The sequence below is a fragment of the Schistocerca americana genome, chromosome X (genome assembly GCF_021461395.2).
Source record: "Schistocerca americana isolate TAMUIC-IGC-003095 chromosome X, iqSchAmer2.1, whole genome shotgun sequence".
NCBI lineage: Eukaryota > Metazoa > Arthropoda > Insecta > Orthoptera > Acrididae > Schistocerca > Schistocerca americana.
In genome coordinates, this window is record NC_060130.1 from 773,145,345 (window position 1) to 773,164,279 (window position 18,935).

The 18,935-nt window shown below is 44.7% G+C and overlaps 1 protein-coding gene and 1 pseudogene across 1 annotated transcript in view; one reads left to right on the plus strand and one right to left on the minus strand.

Annotated features, from left to right (window-relative positions):
- The window catches only part of LOC124556307, a 602,370-nt gene that overhangs the window by 184,164 nt on the left and 399,271 nt on the right, over nucleotides 1–18,935 (plus strand). The gene's annotated exons all lie outside the window — the stretch shown is intronic.
- LOC124556900 lies at nucleotides 16,645–16,762 on the minus strand (annotated as a pseudogene).

Here is an 18,935-nt window from a genome sequence, read left to right on the forward strand (position 1 = left end):
ATGTTGTTCAAGTTTAGGGGGAATACCAAGTGGCTTCAGGCGTGAATGGGAATTTGGTCTGAGGTGGGAAGCGTGCTAGGATAGTTCGTGCAGATGTGCAAAGCCACTGCGCCAAGGCGGCGTAGTAGTTAGAGCATCTGCCTAGTGAGCAGGAGACTCTTGCTCGAATCCCGGCCTTGGTACAAATTTTCATTAGTCGCTTCAGTCTGCATATATACATCAAAAATGTTTAAGACTTGAAAAAGTTTCTGGAACCATATAGATTCATTTAAGTATGGGTTGTTCCGATGTTGTTCCCCTTCTAATGCAGAAAATGAATGACTGCACCATGCGAGTACTCCATTTTGTCAGTCATGTTAAAAAAAAAATGGTTCAAATGGCTCTGAGCGCTATGGGACTTAACTTCTATGGTCATCAGTCCCCTAGAACTTAGAACTACTTAAACCTAACTAACCTAAGGACATCACACAATACCCAGCCATCACGAGGCAGAGAAAATCCCTGACCCCGCCGGGAATCGAACCCGGGAACCCGGGCGTGGAAAGCGAGAACGCTACCGCACGACCACGAGATGCAGGCTGTCAGTAATGTCGGTCATTTCGTTTTGCCTCCTCTGGTGGCGTGCTTCGGTATTATGGCGCCGAGATTTGAATGAGTACGAGTACTGGAAACAAGTACCTGTAAAAAAAAAAAAAAAAAAAAAAAAAAAAAAAAAAAAAAAAAAAAAAAAAAAATTAATTACGTAATCTTATTTTTTCGAGGTGATAAGTACTTGGGATCTTGGTTTCCCAGCGACAACAGCACAGAAATGGAAATCAAAGAAAGAACAGCAGTTGGAATGAAACGCATGTATTCACTCAGGTAAACACTCAGTTCAAAATCATTATCAGCGAATATCAAGATGAGAATATATAACACAGTTCTATGCCAGAAGCCATGTACAGTTCAGAAACAAAAATGTTGGGACCGATTTAAGATAAAGGAGAATAGAGGAGGAGGAAGAACGGGGAAGTTTACCTCTTGATGCAACAACCAAGAATCTTACAGAAGCTGAAGAGCAAAAGAATCCAGTGGGCAGGCCATTTAGCCCGTATTCCAGAAGAAAGACAGATGAAGAAAGCACCTGAGAGGAAAGTAAACACCAGACGCCCCATAGGACGACCAAGGCAGCGCTGGATGGACGACCTGGCGAAGGATATGGCAGCCCAGAAATACTGAGGACACCTGGAGGAACCGAGAGCAAAACAGAGAGGAATGGCGGCAGTTTTTGGAAGCAGCGCGTGGTCTATAGGGCCTGTGATCGCTTGATACGTATGACTACTCCTCGTAATAACCAGTGGACACTAAATGACATGACTTCGTTCAGCATGTAATGAAACTGGTCAGTGAAACTGTTATCGGTATGTCTTGTACTTGACGATATACTCTGAGAATTAGAACGCCTATACAAACATAAAACTTTATTCTAAAACGACGAATCAAACACAGGTATTATTAATTTATTTATTTTTCAAATAACATAATTATTTTTCGTATTTTCGATGTATTTCAAAATTATTATTACATTTGTAGTTATCGACGTTGTAACTGTTAACGATGTCAGTATGAAAGTGTTTTGTAAAATCAAAAAGTTATTATAATATGTAATACATTTGCACTTCTCGGCGCGTTAGTTGGTACGAGTTGGGAGTAGAATATGGTTGACATTCAATGATGTGTCGTTATTCTGTTCGATTCAAAGTATTTCCGAATATGGAATAAAAGTGATTTAAAGTGAATACACATGACTGCAACGTTTTATTATTGACAAAATGTATCAAGTCTAAACAATTGGAATCTTTTTGCATCCATGCAGGAAAAATAACACGCTCCGAGACTATTGAGCAAAAAATTGAAGAAACTGCAATGGATGTCGAGACAGAAGATGAGTTAAAATCAATATTTTCACCTTTTTTTACTGCAAAAACTACTGATTCTCCTCCTCTTATCTTCAGCCTTATTGAAGCTGAAGAAAATTGGGTCTAACGCAATCGCATTACAGCCGTGATTTGGAAAGACTATTTAATTTTTTGAAAATTGTTTAATAGTGTTACTGGTTCAAATGGCTCTGAGCACTATGGGACTTAACATCTATGGTCATCAGTCCCCTAGAACTTAGAACTACTTAAACCTAACTAACCTAAGGACATCACACAACACCCAGTCATCACGAGGCAGAGAAAATCCCTGACCCCGCCGGGAATCGAACCCGGGAACCCGGGCGTGGGAAGCGAGAACGCTACCGCACGACCAATAGTGTTACTTCGAGGGTGGTTAAAAGTGCATCGGCACCTTGTTCCTTAACAGCTTGCAAGATGACGTATTGTACTTGTTTCCAAGAGGCTGCTGCAGTTTCATGCTTCTATTGATCGTAATGGCAAGTATTCATGAAGGCCAACCGTATATAGAGCGCCCGTTCGTGTCTGATTCCGTTAGAGCACGATCTCGTAAAATTTGTAAGGTCTCTAAACAATGACATAACACAGCCCTCGATTTCCGTTGAGACAGAGTTGCGAGTGCAGTAGAAGTCTAAGCGTGGAGTTGCAGAATCAAGCTCAGCTCGTGCTAAGGATGCATCAGAAGTTACAATTTTCTGAAGTTTTCTGCAGCAAGAAGACAGAAATTAGTTAACCGTGTGCCCACAGACGTGGTCATTCCATGAGTTTCCTACATGAATGTCGCTTACTTGAAACATTAAGGGAATTGTTTTATATCAGCGTTAAACCGACAAAAGTGAAAAGAAAGAAAAACTTTTGTACCAGTAGATTCCACGATTAAAAAATGCCGTCAGATGTCGCCACCAGGCCTGATTAAAGGAAGACATCGAAGCAATTGAGTGGCATTCTGCTAGATTTCTTACCGATAGGCTTCATCAACATGCTAGTATTACGGAGATCCTTCGGGAACACGAGTGGGAAACCCTTGAGGGAAGGTGATAATATTTTCGAGGAACATTGCTAAGAAATTTCAGGGAACCGCCATTTGAAGCTGGCTGCAAAACGATTTAAGGACGCCGAGACATATTTTGCGTAAGGACCACTAAGATAAGATACCAGAAATTAGGGCCCATACGGAAGCATATAGAGAGTCGTTTTTCCCTCGCTAGTGGAACAGAATACGAAATGACTAATAGTGGTAGAGGGTACCTTCCACCACTCACCTTGCGGTGGCTTGCGGAATATGTATGTAGATGTAGATATAGAAGCTACCTTTACCAAAATTATCAATATCTATCACGAAATTACCACAAGATTGACAGTGCACCAGAGTGAGCAGCCACCATCTGGAAGACCGCCTTGGTAAGAAGGCCGAAACATCAGGAGAATGACGTGGCACCAACACACACAAAAGTTTAACATCACCGACAAGAGCCGCGAATGCCGATGTTCTTATTAGCGCTAACCAACGGGCCGCCGATTCTGCTAATCTTTCGCGACTGTAGTATGTACTTAGATCTAATAAATACTGTTCTGGTATGGTGCGCTTTTCAAGCATTTTTGAGAAATCGAGGTCCAAAACTTTACGAGATTGTTGAACACCATACGAGAGCGTCAACCATAGAACAGCGGTGTTATCGCAACCGGCTAAGAGGCGGCAGACAATTTATCTGGCTAGTACTGCGATCGAGTCTCAAAATTTTTTTCCCGAACCTTCCACCGTATCGTTACGTCGAGTCGTGTTTCTTCTGAAGAGCAATAATAATAATAATAATAGTGTTATGTTCGTGGCGAGTTATATTACGTAAGCGTGACACCGTTGTGTCTGCCTTGCGAGGTGTACTTTTACAGCTAAGTCAAAAGTGTCTTGAAGCGATTGCAGAACTCTGCTACAGAGTAACAGAGTCAGAGAGAAATATCGTCTTGTGAATTTACTTTACACTTCACTCCCTTGCCCTGTATCGTATCTGTAATCGTATCTGACTTGAAATATGCATTGTTTGCATCAAAAATTATATTTTAAGAACAATCACATTTATGGAGATAGTTCTCCGTTATCACTATTAAAAATCAAATGTCCTCTGTCAGAAATTGGCATTCATAAAATGTGCCTGCTCAAAGCTTGCACTACTTTTTCATGCTCTTGTGATAGATCCCACGCCAGACGCTGTCGACCAACCAATGACGACGATGAATTATTCACTGAGTAGACACAAGTCATGGGATACCCCCCAATATCGTGCCGGACCTGCTTTTGCCCGGCATAAAGAAATTCGACGTGGCATGGACTCAACAAGTTGTTGGAAGTCCCTTGCAGATATATTGAGCCATGTTGCCTCTATAAGCTGTCCATAATTACATAAGTGTTGCCGGTGTAGGATTTTTGTTCACGAACTGATCTCTCGATTATGTCCCACATATGTTCGATGGGATTCATTCTAGGTGGCCAAATCATTAGCTCAAATTGTCCAGTATGTTCTTCAAACCAATTGCGAACAATTAGTGGCCCGGTGACACAGCCATTGCCATCTATAAAAATTACATCGTTGTTTGGAAACACGAAGTAAACTAATGGCTGCAAATGGTCTCTAAGTAGGCGAGCATAACAATTTCCAGTCAGTGATGGGTTCAGTTGGGCCAGAGGACTCACTCCACTCCATGTAAATACAACCCACACCATTATGGAACCAGCAGCGGCTTGCACAGTGCCTTGTTGGCAGCTTTGCCTCGTGGGGTCTACACCACTCTCGTATCCTACCATCAGCTCTTACCAACTGAAATAGGGACCCAACTGACCAGGCCACGGTTTTCCAGGCGTGTAGGGTCCAACCGATATAGTCACGAGCCCAGGAGAGGCGCTGGAAGAGATGTCGTGCTGTTAGCAAAGGCACTCGCGTCGGTCGTCTGCTGCCGTAGCCTATTAACCTTAAATTTCGCCGCACTGACCTAACGGATACCTTCGCCGTACGTCTCACATTGATTTCTGCCGTTATTTCAAGCATCTTTGCTTGTGTGTTGGCACTGATAACTCTACACAAATGCGGCTGCTCTCGGTCGCTAAATGAAGGCCGTCGGCCACTGCGTTATCCGTGGTTGAGAGATAATGCCTGAATTTGGTCTGCGGATCTCGGAATATTGAATCTAAGGATTTACGAAATGGAATGTTCCACGCATCTAGCTCCAACTACCATTCCGCGTTCAAAGTCTGTTAATCCACTTCGTGCGGCCATAATCACGTCGGACAGCTTTCCACATGAATCACCTGGGTACAATCGACATCTCTGCCAATGCACTGCCCTTTTATACGTGATACCACCGCCACCTATATCTGTGCATATCGCTGTCCCATTATTTACGTCATCTCATTGTATGTTTAATGATTTCACTGCGGTAACTTTTTAATACATGCGTGCAAAGAAAAAACAAAGCTCCGCGTTCTGACCCTGATAGGCCAGTCGGGACCGACCGACCGCTGTGTCATCCTCTTCCATACGGCGTCATTTGGATGCGGTATGAAAGGGCATGGGTTCAGCACACCATATTCCCGACCATTGTCAGCTTTTATCACCTTGCATACGCCTCTTCTCACTCACGCCGGCCGCGGTGGCCGAGCGGTTCCAGGCGCTTCAGTGCGGAACCGCGCGACTGCTACGGTCGCAGGTTCGAAACCTGCCTCGGGCATGGATGTGTGTGATGTTCTTAGGTTAGTTAGGTTTAAGTAGTTCTAAGTTCTAGGGGACTAATGACCTCAGCAGTTGAGTCCCATAGTGCTCAGAGCCATTTGAACCATTTTTTTGCTACGGTCGCAGGTTCGAAACCTGCCTCGGGCATGGATGTGTGTGATGTTCTTAGGTTAGTTAGGTTTAAGTAGTTCTAAGTTCTAGGGGACTAATGACCTCAGCAGTTGAGTCCCATAGTGCTCAGAGCCATTTGAACCATTTTTTTGCTACGGTCGCAGGTTCGAAACCTGCCTCGGGCATGGATGTGTGTGATGTTCTTAGGTTAGTTAGGTTTAAGTAGTTCTAAGTTCTAGGAGACTAATGACCTCAGCAGTTGAGTCCCATAGTGCTCAGAGCCATTTGAACCATTTTTTTGCTACGGTCGCAGGTTCGAAACCTGCCTCCGGCATGGATGTGTGTGATGTTCTTAGGTTAGTTAGGTTTAAGTAGTTCTAAGTTCTAGGGGACTAATGACCTCAGCAGTTGAGTCCCATAGTGCTCAGAGCCATTTGATCCATTTTTTTTGCTACGGTCGCAGGTTCGAAACCTGCCTCGGGCATGGATGTGTGTGATGTTCTTAGGTTAGTTAGGTTTAACTAGTTCTAAGTTCTAGGGGACTAATTACCTCAGCAGTTGAGTCCCATAGTGCTCAGAGCCATTTGAACCATTTTTTTTTGCTACGGTCGCAGGTTCGAAACCTGCCTCGGGCATGGATGTGTGTGATGTTCTTAGGTTAGTTAGGTTTAAGTAGTTCTAAGTTCTAGGGGACTGATGACCTCAGTTGTTAAGTCCCATGGTGCTTAGAGCCATTTGAATAATTTTCTCACTCACGTAGCTCCTCAGTTGGCATCACGAGGCTGAGTGAACCCCGTTGCAGTTCATTCACCTAGGAAAAATCTCTGGCAGTACCGGAAATCGAATCTGGGTCCTGGGCCTGGCACTCAGCCCCGCTAACCACTCAGCTGCGGAGGCGGGCAAATTGCCTACATGAAAATGTCGATAAAGACGTGTTCATTTCATCGCGATTCCTTATGTCCATCGCCACGAATTTGCCAGTGCTATTGTCGTTATAAAGGTTGTTCCTTATTATCATTATTACTATAATTCATTTCCGAAGAAACATGATTCACTGTAGCGATACTTGTGTTTGGTGGATGATTAGAAAATATAATTACGACGAGACTCAAATGCAGTACGGGCAGGACTTCCAGCCTGGCGCCTCAGGCGCACTAACGCCGCCGAACGGTCCGCAGCGCTCTCGAGGGGCTTTTAACAGGCTCGTAAAATTTTGAATCCCGATTTCTCGAGCATGTCTGAGAAGCGAATCGTCTTGAGCAACATTTGTTTAATCTAACTATTTAATACAGTGGTGTGAAAGATAACCAATGTTAGTGAACTGTTCGATGAATACTTCAGTAGTGGAGTGAGGAGAGAATGAGCTGAGATAAACATCGGGTGACACATCACATTTCACGAATAAGATAAGATAGGGAGTTGCGTTATAAGAGAAGGGGGTATCATGTTACACTTCGGGAAATTGGGCTCGTTATATGCACGGTCATCCCCACCCATCTCCCTCGGAGCCCCCTTCTCCCCTCCCCCCTTCCCAGCTGCCGTTTCCATCTGAACCAATAAGATTCTAGTTCCCCTTTCCTCTCCTCTTTCTTTTATTACTAGAGCAAATGCGTGGGCCGCGTCATTCTTGTTCTGTGTACTGTAGTGAGAGGATCAGGTCCACTAGCAGTCAAATAATATGTACTGACGAACAGCAGTATTCTGCTGGCACTCAAATGAGGCTCCGTGAGTCGACATATTTCTGATGGCTGCTGCTGCTGCTGCTGTTGTGGTTGACGTGGCGGTACATAACAGCCAAATTCCTGGTCCAGTAAGTCAGGAAGACTACATGTGGCCTGCTGCTGCTGTGGTGATGCAGACAAAAGTGGGTCGAACATGTGTGTGTCCTGGTCCAGCAGATCTGCTAAGTACTGGATCAGAAACACATTGCACTGCTGAAATATATAAATAACAAAACGCAAGTATTAACGAATAAAACACTCCGTCTTCAGACCACGAGTGGCGTACCGGGACCATCCGACCGCCGTGTCATCCTCAGAGGAGGATGCGGATAGTAGGGGTGTGGGGTCAGCACACCACTCTCCCGGTCGTAAGATGGTATTCTTGACCGAAGCCGCTACTGTTCGGTCGAGTAGCTCCTCAATTGGCATCACGAGGCTGAGTGCACCCCGAAAAATGGCAACAGACAATGGCAGCCTGGATGGTCACCCATTCAAGTGCCGACCACGCGCTTAACTTCGGTGATCTCATGGGAACAAGTATTAACGAATATATTAATAAATTATTAATAAGACTAATAATACTGGGTGGACAAATACATATTTGCAAATCTGACAGTCTTATACTTCGATCCTTTCACCATGATGCACACATCACGAATATGGATGCTCGTGCACTTCTATTTTTATAATAAAATGTGGGCAGGGACGTGATGCCTGGGTGTTGTGTGATGTCCTTAGGTTAGTTAGGTTTAAGTAGTTCTAAGTTCTAGGGGACTAATGACCATAGATGTTAAGTCCCATAGTGCTCAGAGCCATTTCAACCATTTTCTTTTTTTGTGGGCAGGGAGAGGAGACCTAAAAATCCTTTTGGTCCAGGAGTTTCCCACCTTTTATGAGCCCTCATATTGGTCGAGAGAGAAAGGTGTAGAGGGGGGGGGGGGGAGGAGTGAACTCGGAGATAGAAAGCTCAACCGTCTCAGGCGTAAAATAATATCTCATCGGCCGAATGTGATTCATCGCCCGATGTTTACCTCAGCTCGTTCTCCCCTTGCCCTACTACTTAGTTCCCTTGTTAGTAATAATACGTCGTTGATCTCATTATAATCTCGAAGGCAGCGGGACGCCAAAAAGAAAAGTAAAGACGAAAACGTGGTCGTGGCTGTCGCATATGGAACTGAAGTTGTGTGACAGACCGTAGTCATATGCGCTCGGATAAAGGTATAGTGGATATCATCAGAAAGTCGTTTCGCTGTGCTGATGCTCTTGCAGTTTAATCTTCATTGGAAATGGAATCGAGAGTGCATTCCGTTGTTCATTGAACGCCACTTCATTCAGGAGCGGGTAACGCGCGATGAATGCGGCGGGTGACGCGCCAGGATCGGGACAGAGGTCCATGACGCAGCAGCGGGCTGCAAAATGCACGAGAGCCGTGTGTTGTCGCTAGCGGCGGCAGTTGCCTCGGTGGCAGCGGCTGCCTGTCTCTGTCCGCCTACATACCGTGTCTATTTTCACTCTGCTGGAATCTCTGCAGCCCGACAGGGCGGACCCAGCCTCTTCCCTGGGGCCCAATCTGTGATAAACAGTGACGCACGCCGCGCAGGAAACAGTTTCACCTTCTCGAGAGCGTTGTTCCACTATTTGCGATACTTCTTCTGTACCATTTTCTTGCGGTTACCTCCTCCCGTAATCTGTCAGAAGCCCCAAAACACAATCGCATCAAATGACGAGCAGTAGTCACGTGAAGCTGCTATGATATTTAAATAGTATGACAGGCTCAGCACGGGGATGTGTGCTTCGCTAAATGAAAGCATGGAGCTCAGTTCCTAATTAGAGGATGGCTCTTAAATGTATTGTCAAATGAAGCAGAGCCATGTGTCTCACGTGGTAGCTGATCTTAGTAAATAACAAACATTGCAAAGAGAGTAGTTCGTAGTGATGATGACGAGGATCTACAGAAGCTTGTTGGTAGTGTTTCCAACAGTGATAACGAAGCAAGCCATTTATGTTTCAGTGGTACAGATTCTGAGTAACCGTCAGCAATAGTTCAAAGTGCCTTTGAATATCAGAAGGAAGTGAGTAGCGTAGACCTTCAAGACGACAGCTCCCTTTCCAATTATACGACGCGCAATGAAGAGGTACAGAAAGATGTTTTATTTTCAACTCCTTCATTGTATTATCAGGAGGCCAGCAGAAAAAAAAAATGCTAGGATCAACGTTGCACAGCAGCTGCTAGGGAGTGCACGGCTGCCTGAGTAGTCTGTTTGCAAGCGAGCATCAGCGAGTGCCACCATTATGAGATTGAGGCAAAAACATGAGCTAATTTCCCGATACATGTACCCCCATCGGAGAAAAAAAAAATTCGCAGAAAAGTATGTTGTGTGCGACAAACGGAAAAAGAAGTGAAAGTGTATGGCAGTGTAAAAGGTATTCTGTTGCTCTACAGCCGGCCGCGGGGGCCGAGCGGTTCTAGGCGCTTCAGTCTGGAACCGCGCGACTGCTACGGTCGCAGGTTAGAATCCTGCCTCGGGCATGGATGTGTATGATATCCTTAGGTTAGTTGGGTTTAAGTAGCTCTAAGTCTAGGGGACTGATGACCTCAGGTGTTAAGTCCCATAGTGCTCAGAGCCATTTTTTGTTGCTCTACATTTAGAAAGCTGTTTTGAGGTCTACCACACTCAACAATCATACTAGCTTGGCTACTATGTTTTTCGCGGCGGAGTCCTTACAAAAAAGTTTCTCGGTTCACTTGCCGTGTCAAATTCTCGTGGAATTCCAAGCTTTCAATGATATCCATCATCATCTTCGTCAGGGACTAAAACTGACTGTCATGGACAGGCTCTACCCCACCTCTGTCGGCGCCATCATGAAGTAATTCAGCCAGTCGGATGCCATTCCGTGGGTATAAAAGAAGGAACCTTTCCAGTTCACGACAGGCAATTTTAGTCCCTAACGAAGATGACGATGAGTATCATCGAAAACTTGGAATTTTATCCGAATCTGACGCGGCAAGTGCACCGAGAAATTTTTATGCAGTCATATTAGCTAATATGTGAGTCAATAATACTAGTTGATGCGTATTAAACCTCGTTTCACAGCAGCTAGTAGGATATTTAATTGGGTTAAACGACCTAATATTCAATCCGGCATAGACTGACCGGTAGTACATCGAACAGGCCATCTATTCACGTATGTATCGTGTTGCAGGTGCTTACGTGTGGAAAACCGTTTACTGTTTTTATCAAGATAAGGGCATTGTAGGATGAAAGGGAATTTTATATCATCTGTCCTCAACACGATCTGCATTCTATACGCCAATGTGTAATTTGAGTATAAATTATTGTGGGATTCTGACACAAATTAGTACTTCTGCTGTTAAATTACTGAGTGGCAAACCGTCTTACAATTTTCAGAGCGGATAGTCATCAACGCCGACTCGCAAGTAGTGTATATTAATTCCTTTTCCTGAGTCGACAGTAACTGTGAGTTCATAGTCTAATGATTAGCAGTTAGCCCTCGCTGTAAAGAATATCGGGTTCTACACTTTACTAAATGCAAAAACTTGGTTGATTACTGAACCGGAACCAATCGCGTTACATCCTTTTGCGAAGTGGAATCTGCTCAGCATTTAGATCGCCGATTCGTTCCGTTCGTGTGGTGGAATAAAATCATTTTCGTACAACCTTTATTGGGGTCACTACAACGAAATTGTACCTTAACCCATTGGGGTCACTTCAACGAAATTGTACCTTAACCCATTAGAGTCATACACAAAATTTCAAATCTGCCTGAACGGCATAAAAAGGTCTCATACTGGTGAACAACACGGGACGTTTGAGTCACACAGTGTTAAACCAAAACATTATGACCACTGGCCACCGAGACGTTGGATGCTGCCTGGTAGCGTTGCATGCACGTGACGCGGTAGCAAATGTGTAAGCGAAGCAGACACGGACGGGGGATCACTCTAGCGAAAATGTGGGGTGCAAATGGCGAAATCCAATGAGATAAACGACTTTGAGAAGGAACAGATTATTATTACACAGAGCCTGTGAACGAGTATCCCAAAAACGGCGAAGCTGGTCGAATGTTCACGTGCTACTGTCGTGAGCATCTTCGGAAAGAGGTAGACGGGCAGAGAAACTACCACTTTTCGCTAAATGGTTGGACGTCCACGATTCTTCACAGAACGTGTGGTTCGGAGGCTTGTCTGCTCTGTAAGGTAGGATAGATGGTGATCTGTGGAATCTCTGCCGAAACAGCACAATGCTGGTGCACCTACAAGTGTTTCGGAGCACACTGCCCATCGTATATTGTTGAACATGGAGCTCCGCGGAAATTCACCCATACGTATTCACATGTTGACTCACCAACATCGTCAGTGGGCACGGGACCATCGGGATTCGACCATCAGTCAATGGAAACGTGCCAGATCTTCGGATGAATCACACTTGTGGTACACTATATCAGTGGTCGTCTCTACAAACGCCGTCATCGAGGTGAATGGCGGCTTGAAACGTGCATCGCGCCACGTGCGCAGGCTGGTGGGAGCAATATTATGCTATGGGAGACATTCTATGGGACCTGTCTCTATAGGCCCCCTGGCTCAGCAGCTGTTGTGGCTGAGCACCTGAAGGATAATTTGGAAAATATTTCGAGTAGATTTCCCCACCATGTTATAGTTCTGGGTGGAGATTTTAATTTGCCGGATATGGACTGGGAGACTCAGACGTTCATAACGGGTGACAAGGACAAAGAATCCAGTGAAATTTTTTTAAGTGCTTTATCTGAAAACTACCTTGAGCAGTTAAACAGAGAACCGACTCGTGGCGATAACATATTAGACCTTCTGGTGACAAACAGACCCGAACTATTTGAAAAAGTTAACGCAGAACAGGGAATCAGCGATCATAAAGCGGTTACGGCAGCGATGATTTCAGCCGTAAATAGGAATATTAAAAAGGGTAGGAAGATTTTTCTGTTCAGCAAAAGTGACAAAAAGCAGATTTCAGAGTACCTGTTGGCTCAACACAAAAGTTTTGACTCAAGTACAGATAGTGTTGAGGATCAGTGGACAAAGTTCAAAACCGTCGTACATAATGCGTTAGATGAGTATGTGCCAAGCAAGATCGTAAGAGATCGAAAAGAGCCACCGTGGTACAACAACCGAGTTAGAAAACTGCTGCGGAAGCAAAGGGAACTTCACAGCAAACATAAACATAGCCAAAGCCTTGCAGACAAACAAAAATTACGCGAAGCGAAATGTAGTGTGAGGAGGGCTATGCGAGAGGCGTTCAATGAATTCGAAAGTAAAGTTCTATGTACTGACTTGGCAGAAAATCCTAAGAAATTTTGATCTTATGTCAAAGCGGTAGGTGGGTCAAAACAAAATGTCCAGACACTCTGTGACCAAAATGGTACTGAAACAGAGGATGACAGACTAAAGGCCGAAATACTAAATGTCTTTTTCCAAAGTTGTTTCACAGAGGAAGATTGCACTGTAGTTCCTTCTCTAGATTGTCGCACAGATGAAAAGAATGGTAGATATCGAAATAGACGACAGAAGGATAGAGAAACAATTAAAATCGCTCAAAAGAGGAAAGGCCTCTGGACCTGATGGGATACCAGTTCAATTTTACACAGAGTACGCGAAGGAACTTGCCCCCCTTCTTGCAGCGGTGTACCGTAGGTCTCTAGAAGAGCGTAGCGTTCCAAAGGATTGGAAAAGGGCACAGGTCATCCCAGTTTTCAAGAAGGGACGTCGAACAGATGTGCAGAACTATAGACCTATATCTCTAACGTCGATCAGTTGTAGAATTTTGGAACACGTATTGTGTTCGAGTATAATGACTTTTCTGGAGACAAGAAATCTACTCTGTAGGAATCAGCATGGGTTTCGAAAAAGACGGTCTTGTGAAACCCAGCTCGCGCTATTCGTCCACGAGACTCAGAGGGCCATAGACACGGGTTCACAGGTAGATGCCGTGTTTCTTGACTTCCGCAAGGCGTTCGATACAGTTCCCCACAGTCGTTTAATGAACAAAGTAAGAGCATATGGACTATCAGACCAATTGTGTGATTGGATTGAGGTATTCCTAGATAACAGGACGCAGCATGTCATTCTCAATGGAGAGAAGTCTTCCGAAGTAAGAGTGATTTCAGGTGTGCCGCAGGGGAGTGTCATAGGACCGTTGCTATTCACAATATACATAAATGACCTTGTGGATGACATCGGAAGTTCACTGAGGCTTTTTGCGGATGATGCTGTGGTGTATCGAGAGGTTGTAACAATGGAAAATTGTACTGAAATGCAGGAGGATCTGCAGCGAATTGACGCATGGTGCAGGGAATGGCAATTGAATCTCAATGTAGACAAGTGTAATGTGCTGCGAATACATAGAAAGATAGTTCCCTTATCATTCAGCTACAAAATAGCAGGTCAGCAACTGGAAGCAGTTAATTCCATAAATTATCTTGGAGTACGCATTAGGAGTGATTTAAAATGGAATGATCATACAGTGTTGATCGTCGGTAAAGCAGATGCCAGACTGAGATTCATTGGAAGAATCCTAAGGAAATGCAATCCGAAAACAAAGGAAGTAGGTTACAGTACGCTTGTTCTCCCACTGCTTGAATACTGCTCAGCAGTGTGGGATCCGTACCAGATAGGGTTGATAGAAGATATAGAGAAGATCCAACGGAGAGCAGCGCGCTTCGTTACAGGATCATTTAGTAATCGCGAAAGTGTTACGGAGATGATAGATAAACTCCAGTGGAAGACTCTGCAGGAGAGACGCTCAGTAGCTCGGTACGGGCTTTTGTCAAAGTTTCGAGAACATACCTTCACCGAAGAGTCAAGCAGTATATTGCTCCCTCCTACGTATATCTCGCGAAGAGACCATGAGGATAAAATCAGAGAGATTAGAGCCCACACAGAGGCATACCGACAATCCTTCTTTCCACGAACAATACGAGACTGGAATAGAAGGGAAAACCGATAGAGGTACTCAAGGTACCCTCCGCCACACACCGTCAGGTGGCTTGCGGAGTATGGATGTAGATGTAGATGTAGTGATCATCTTTCAGCAGTATAAGTGTCTCGGAGCCCGAATTGCGCTACAGTGGCTTGAGGAACATTATAGTGAACTCACGTAGATGTCTCGGCGTCCAAATTCGCCTAATGTAAATCCTATGGAACCCACCCGCGTCGCTATTGAACGACATCACCGCGTACGCAAATCAGCTGCCCGTTATTTACGTGAATTACATGACCTGTGTGTAGACGTCTAATGCCACACACCTCCATAAATCTACCAACAAACTGTCGGATCCCTGATACGCAGAATCAGTGATGTATTTCCTTCCAAAAACGGACAAACAAGGCATTAAGCAAATGGTCATAATTTTTTGGCTAATCGTGTATAAGCATTCATTTTTCACATGCTCCTTCCAACTGGTGAACGAGAACCAGCTCTGATATATTTCTGATACAAGAGGAATAACGTCCCGCAGTGCACTTCGGGCCGGCGGCTGTGGCCTAGCGGTTCTACGCGCTTCAGTCCGGAACCGCGCTGCTCCTACGGTCGCTGGTTCGAATCCTGCCTCGGGCATGGATATGTGTGACGCCCTTAGGTTAGTTAGGTTTAAGTAGTTCTATGTCTAGGGGACTGATGACCTCAGATGTTAAGTCCCATAGTGCTTACAACCATTTGAACCATTTGCAGTGCACTTCACAAAAGATGAAAAGGAGGAAGATACCAATTTAATATCCTTTCTATGACGAAGTTATTAGAGACGGGGCACAAAATCGGTATGGGGAAGGTAGGGAACAAAATCTTCCGTGCCCTTTCAGAGAAACCATCGAGGCATTCGCCGTCAGTGGTTTCGGGAAATCACAGAGAAACTAAATCTCTACGAACGGACAGGGATTTGAACACCGTCCTCCGGAATGCGCGTCCAGCGGGCTATCCAGTGGAACATCTCCCTCCGTGACACTTTTAGACTGAATTGTGGAATCGAGCAGCTGTGAACAGAAATCTTGCTGTTGCCATCCACGTTTGTAGCTAAAGATGTAGAACATGAGCATAGCTCGTGCATCTACCAATACAAAAAACTGTCAGTAGTGTCCCACACAATAAACTATTAGAGTTCTCAATGAGTTCGCAGTACAAATTCATATCCTGAGGCGCTTTTAAACTTTACTTCCGACTGTTGAACATATTAGTTTTCGCGGCAATTAGATTTTATTTACTGTTATGTGCAGTCGAAAGTACCTTTGCAAAAATGAGGCGAGGAATTTTCATACGATAGCTTACTTAAGTGTTCACAATATTCCATAGTTGAGCTTAATAACATTAAACTCCATTTCCATCATTCTATTGCAAAAATATCGGTATTGATACTGCCTGGCATAAGAGTGAAGAATTCAGAAGGTGAGCTGGAAACGAAATCAAACTTCATGGTTTCAGTGGGGATGTGATTAAAAAAATTGATTCAAATTTACAAAGAACATTGCAGTGTGATCTCAGTTACCAGAAAGACGTTGTACCACCTCTAGACTGGATGCATGCACTGATTCGGCTTGGAAGCGTACCATAAAGCCGTTGTATCCTCTCCTGAGGCAAGCTGGCTGACTACTGTTGTAGCTGGCCGTTGATATCCCGGATACTGGCACTGGGAGGCAGTTGCCGTCCCAATTGGTCCCACACATGTTCTATTTGGGGCAGACCTGGGGATCTCGCTGGTCACGGGAGTACCTCAGCATCATAGAGACACATGATATGTGTGGACGAGTATTGTTCTGTTGAAAAATGACACCGTAATCCACGATGCAATTTCATGAGATTTAACACCTGAGGATGCAAGATATCCGTAACATATTGCTGTGCCGTCAGAGTTCCCTAATTACTATAAACGGTGACCTGAAGTCACACCTGATGACGCCAGGAGTAAACACAATCCGTCTTGAGGCCACAAGTGGCCCATCGGGACCATCCCACCGCCGTGTCATCCTGAGCTGAGGATGCGGATAGGAGGGGCATGTGGTCAGCGCACCGCTCTCCCGGGCGTTATGATTATTTTCTTTGGCCGGAGCCACTACTGTTCGGTCGAGTAGCTCCTCAATTGGCATCACGACGCTGAGTGCACCCCGAAAAATGGCAACAGCGCACGGCGGCCCGGATGGTCACCCATCCAAGTGTCGGCCACGCCCGACAGCGCTTAACTTCGGTGATCTGACGGGAACCGTTGTATCCACTACGGCAAGGCCGTTGCCCACGCCAGGCGTAAGGTGGTTAATTATCCATTGTCAGTTAGTATGTAGTGTAATAGTAAGGAGGTGAACTATTCATCCATTGTACTGTATGTGTCCCATATTTTTCGTTTTAAATCCTGTAAGTATTTTCATAGTTATTAAAAATTCACAATCGTAAGTTTCCTGGAGCATGTGTGCAGGCTTAGAAACCTGTATCGGGCTAGGGGAAATTATTTCATACTTCCGAGTCCGATTTGCCAACGGCCTTGCCGCAGTGGTAACATCGGTTCCCGTCTGTTCACCGGAGTTAAGCGCTGTCGGGCTGGGGTAGCACTTGGGTGGGTGACCATCCAGTCTGCCGAGCGCTGTTGGAAAGCGGGGTGCTCTCAGCCCTTGTGAGGCAAACTGAGGAGCTACTTGATTGAGAACTAGCGGCTCCGTCTCGTAAACTGACAGACGACCGGGAGAGTGGTGCCCCTCCATATACGCATCCAGTGACGCCTGTGGGCTGAAGATGACACGGCGACCGGTCGGTACATTTGGGCCTTCGTGGCCTGTTCGGTAGGAGTTTGAGCCTGATTTAAAAACGTAGTATATTATTAAAAATTTATTTTTATTCAAATCATTATTTTCTGATTTTTAGTCATGTGTGTGCGAAATTTTTCCATCAGTTTTGCACCTTTTTATGAGATTTCAACAGAGGCATGTGGTAAATTTCGATTTTATTTCAATTTCCCTTCCCCTCACTCGACCAATATATTGCTTCCTCTTACACGTATCCTGCGAAAGACCGTGAAGGTAACAATTAGAGAGAACTGATCTCACACAGAAGCTTAGCAGTAATCGTTTTTTCGGGAACCATTCTTGACTGGAAAAGGAGAAGAGGGAAATGGCAGTGGTACTCAAAATACCCGCTACGGTCGCAGGTTCGAATCCTGCCTCGGGCATGGATGTGTGTGGTGTCCTTAGGTTAGTTAGGTTTAAGTAGTTCTCAGTTCTAGGTGACTGATGACCTCAGATGATAAGTCCCATAGTTCTCAAAGCCATTTGAACCATTAAAAATACCCTCCGCCATACACAGAGAAGAAAGCGAATTAGCATCCCAGTGTCATCAAGATGTGAACTATGCTAAATGTTTCAAGTCTCCAGTTCATCGAGAAATGACAGTGGTAAGCCAAATACCCTCTGCCACACACCAGACAAGAGAGAGAGATAATACTGCTTTGTCATCCAGTTCTCTGCTATGTCTAAAATTTCAAGTCTCAAGCTCAGTGGTCGTCAATCTTCTTTGCTCAAGGGCCGTTACCGACATTGTAGGGAAGCAACCTGGGACGCATATGTACCGATCTTATTATTAATAATTGGTGACCTGCATAAATTCGTATGTTATGAGCCCCGAATTGACTAGCCATTGTGAGACTGCAATACAATGACCACCGGGCCCCCAAGTGCTGCTCGTTGAAAGTCAGCGCCATTCGAAACATTCGTGTCAAGTGTTCTCTGTTTCACATTGCTGCCAAACTCGGCAACCCTGACGAATTGTTCTTGTATTATCTGTGTGAGCAGATTATTAATTGATTAAAAGCAGTAATTTCACTTTTAAACAAGTTCACGGTCGTATTAAACCACCAGAGGCTACACTTTTAATAAACTGACCTTTACTAAAAGAACCACATATTGTGCGATAACTCATTTGTTCAGAAAGCTCTCTCGTGGTATGGCCACAGAAAATAATCGTATTCACAGCTGTTCGTTGCGCCTGGATGATAGGTAAATACATTATGCGTTATTGCTTTGCTGGTAGCATAATTGGGAGGCAATTAAAGCTGAGCGACCTGCCGCTCAATCACATTTGCCGTCCCCCGAGAATCATGTTAGCGGTGGCACAGTTATAGACTACAAAAGGACGGACACCACTTTTAAAATAAAGGGTCCAGTACGAGTATGTACTTCATAGCGCGACTGTATTGATGTCCAGAACCATTAGTGCTAAGAGCTGCAATTTGATGGGACTTCATGACTGGGTGTTGTGTGACGTCCGTAGGTTAGTTAGGTTTAAGTAGTTCTAAGTTCTAGGGGACTGATGACCATAGATGTTAAGTCCCATAGTGCTCAGAGCCATTTGAACCATTTTTATGGGACTTCAAAACCAAGTGTATTTACTGTGTTAATAGTTTCTTGTTGAATTATATTC